Source organism: Heterodontus francisci, unplaced genomic scaffold (genome assembly GCF_036365525.1).
Source record: "Heterodontus francisci isolate sHetFra1 unplaced genomic scaffold, sHetFra1.hap1 HAP1_SCAFFOLD_83, whole genome shotgun sequence".
NCBI classification, from domain to species: Eukaryota; Metazoa; Chordata; class Chondrichthyes; order Heterodontiformes; family Heterodontidae; genus Heterodontus; species Heterodontus francisci.
Genome location: NW_027141917.1, coordinates 3,657,749 through 3,661,914, shown reverse-complemented (window position 1 = coordinate 3,661,914; position 4,166 = coordinate 3,657,749).

Below are 4,166 nucleotides of genomic sequence, written 5' to 3'. Positions count from 1 at the left end.
TTACTTGATGTCCGTGTGTGTCTGTGTTACTGGGTGTAAGTGCATGTCTTTGTTACTTGGTGACAGTGTATATCTGTGTTACTTGGTGTAAGTGTGTGTCTCTGTTACTTGGTGTAATTTTATGTCTGTGTTACTTAGTGTCAGTGTATGTCTGTGTTACTTGGTGTCAGTGTATGTCTTTGTTACTTGGTTTAAGTGTGTTTCTGTGTTACTTGGTGTAAGTGTGTGTCTCTGTTCCTGGGTATCAGTGTATGTCTTTGTTACTTGGTGTCAGTGTATGTTACTGGGTATCAGTGCATGTCTGTGTGACTTGGTGTCAGTGTGTGTCTTTGTTATTGGTGTAAGTGTGTGTCTGTGTTACTGGGTATCAGTGTATGTCTTTGTGACTTGGTGTCAGTGTATGTCTGTGTTGCTGGGTGTCAGTGTGTGTCTTTGTGACTTGGTGTCAGTGTATGTCTTTGTTATTTGGTGTAAGTGTGTGTCTGTGTTACTGGGTATCAGTGTATGTCTTTGTTACTTGGTGTCAGTTTATGTCTGTGTTACTTGGTGTAAGTATGTGTCTGTGTTACTGGGTATCAGTGTATGTCTGTGTGACTTGGTGTCAGTGTATGTCTGTGTGACTTGGTGTCAGTGTATGTCTTTGTTACTTGTTGTAAGTGTGTGTCTGTGTTATTGGGTATCAGTGTATGTCTTTGTTACTTGGTGTCAGTGCATGTCAAAATACTTGGTGTAAGTGTATGTCTTTGTTAATTGGTGTAATTGTCTGTCCTTGTTACTTGGTGTAAGTGTATGTCTTTGTTACTTGGTGTCAGTGTATGTCTGTGTGACTTGGTGTCAGTGTATGTCTTTGTTACTGGGTGTCAGTGTGTCTCTTTGTGACTTGGTGTCAGTGCATGTCTTTGTTACTTGGTGTAAGTGTGTGTCTGTGTTACTGGGTATCAGTATCTGTCTTTGTTACTTGGTGTCAGTGTATGTCTTTGTTACTTGGTGTCAATGTTTGTCTTTGTTACTTGGTGTAAGTGTGTTTCTGTGTTACTGGGTTTCAGTGTCTGTCTTTGATACTTGGTGTAAGTGTGTGTCTATGTTGCTGGGTATCAGTGTATGTCTTTGTTACTTGGTGTCAGTGCATGTCTGTGTTACTTGGTGTAAGTGTGTGTCTGTGTTACTGGGTATCAGTGTATGACTTTGGGACTTGGTGTCTGTGAATGTCTTTGTTACTGGGTGACAGTGTGTGTCTTTGTGACTTGGTGTCAGTGTATGTCTTTGTTACTTGGTGTAATTGTGTGTCTGTGTTACTGGGTATCAGTGTCTGTCTTTGTTACTTAGTGTAAGTGTGTGTCTTTGTTACTTGATGTCAGTGTGTGTCTGTGTTGCTGGGTGTCAGTGTATGTCTTTGTTACTTGGTGACAGTGTATATCTGTGTTACTTGGTGTAAGTGTGTGTCTTTGTTACTTGGTGTAATTTTATGTCTGTGTTACTTAGTGTCAGTGTTTGTCTGTGTTACTTGGTGTCAGTGTATGTCTTTGTTACTTGGTTTAAGTGTGTTTCGGTGTTACTTGGTGTAAGTGTGTGTCTCGGTTCCTGGGTATCAGTGTATGTCTTTGTTACTTGGTGTCAGTGTATGTTACTGGGTATCAGTGCATGTCTGTGTGACTTGGTGTCAGTGTGTGTCTTTGTTATTGGTGTAAGTGTGTGTCTGTGTTACTGGGTATCAGTGTATGTCTTTGTGACTTGGTGTCAGTGTATGTCTGTGTTGCTGGGTGTCAGTGTGTGTCTTCGTGACTTGGTGTCAGTGTATGTCTTGGTTGTTTGGTGTAAGTGTGTGTCTGTGTTACTGGGTATCAGTGTATGTCTTTGTTACTTGGTGTCAGATTAAGTCTGTTTTACTTGGTGTAAGTATGTGTCTGTGTTACTGGGTATCAGTGTATGTCTGTGTGACTTGGTGTCAGTGTATGTCTGTGTGACTTGGTGTCAGTGTATGTCTTTGTTACTTGTTGTAAGTGTGTGTCTGTGTTATTGGGTATCAGTGTATGTCTTTGTTACTTGGTGTCAGTGTATGTCAAAATACTTGGTGTAAGTGTATGTCTTTGTTACTTGGTGTAATTGTCTGTCCTTGTTACTTGGTGTAAGTGTATGTCTTTGTTACCTGGTGTCAGTGTATGTCTGTGTGACTTGGTGTCAGTGTATGTCTTTGTTACTGGGTGTCAGTGTGTCTCTTTGTGACTTGGTGTCAGTGTATGTCTTTGTTACTTGGTGTAAGTGTGTGTCTGTGTTACTGGGTATCAGTATCTGTCTTTGTTACTTGGTGTCAGTGTATGTCTGTGTTACTTGGGGTAAGTGTGTGTCTGTGTTACTGGGTATCAGTGTATGTCTGTGTGACTTGATGTCAGTGTGTGTCTTTGTTACTGGGTGTCAGTGTTTGTCTTTGTTACTTGGTGTAAGTGTGTTTCTGTGTTACTGGGTTTCATTGTCTGTCTTTGTTACTTGGTGTAAGTTTATGTCTTTGTTACTTGGTGTCAGTGTATGTCTTTGTTACTTGGTGTCCTTGCGTGTCTGTGTTACTGGGTGTCAGTGTATGTCTTTGTTACTGGGTGTCAATGTTTGTCTTTGTTACTTGGTGTAAGTGTGTTTCTGTGTTACTGGGTTTCAGTGTCTGTCTTTGTTACTTGGTGTAAGTGTGTGTCTGTGTTGCTGGGTATCAGTGTATGTCTTTGTGACTTGGTGTCAGTGTATGTCTGTGTTACTTGGTGTAAGTGTGTGTCTGTGTTACTGTGTATCAGTGTATGACTTTGTGACTTGGTGTCTGTGAATGTCTTTGTTACTTGGTGACAGTGTGTGTCTTTGTGACTTGGTGTCAGTGTATGTCTTTGTTACTTGGTGTAATTGTGTGTCTGTGTTACTGGGTATCAGTGTCTGTCTTTGTTACTTGGTGTCAGTGTATGTCTGTGTTACATGGTGTAAGTGTGTGTCTGTGTCACTGGGTATCAGTGCATGTCTGTGTGCCTTGGTGTCAGTGTGTGTCTTTGTTACTTGGAGTAAGTGTTTGTCTGTGCTACTGGGTATCATTGTATGTCTTTGTTACTTGATGTCAGTTATGTCAAAATATTTGGTTTAAGTGTATGTCTTTGTTACTTGGTGTTATTGTCTGTCTTTGTTACTTGGTGTAAGTCTATGTTTTTGTTACTTGGTGTCAGTGTATGTCTTTGTTACTTGGTGTCCGTGTGTGTCTGTGTTACTGGGTGTCAGTGTATGTCTTTGTTACTGGGTATCAGTGTATGTCTTTGTGACTTGGTTTCAATGTATGTCCTTGTTACTGGGTGTCAGTGTGTGTTTTTGTGACTTGGTGTCAGTGTATGTCTTTGTTTCTTGGTGTAAGTGTGTGTCTGTGCTACTGGGTATCATTGTATGTCTTTGTTACTTGATGTCAGTGTATGTCAAAATACTTGGTGTAAGTGTATGTCTTTGTTACTTGGTGTTATTGTCTGTCTTTGTTACTTGGTGTAAGTCTATGTTTTTGTTACTTGGTGTCAGTGTATGTCTTTGTTACTTGGTGTCCGTGTGTGTCTGTGTTACTGGGTGTCAGTGTATGTCTTTGTTACTGGGTGTCAGTGTCTGTCTTTGTTACTTGGTGCAAGTGTGTGTCTGTGTTACTAGGTATCAGTGTATGTCTTTGTTACTTGGTGTCAGTGTATGTCTGTGTTACTTGGTGTAAGTGTGTGTCTGTGTAACTGGGTATCAGTGTATCTCTTTGTTACTTGGTGTCAGTGTATGTCTGCGTTACTTGGTGTAAATGTGTGTCTGTGTTACTGGGTATCAGTGTATGTCTTTGTGACTTGGTGTCAGTGTATGTCTTTGTAACTGGGTGTCAGTGTGTGTCTTTGTGACCTGGTGTCAGTGTATGTCTTTGTTACTTGGTGTAAGTGTGTGTCTGTGTTACTGGGTATCAGTGTATGACTTTGTGACTTGGTGTCAGTGGATGTCTTTGTTACTGGGTGTCAGTGTGTGTCTTTGTGTCTTGGTGCCAGTGTATGTCTTTGTTACTTGGTTTAAGTGTGTGTCTGTGTTACTGGGTATCAGTGTATGTCTTTGATACTTGGTGTCAGTGTATGTCTGTGATACTTTGTGTAAGTGTATGTCTGTGTTACTGGGTATCAGTGTATGTCTGT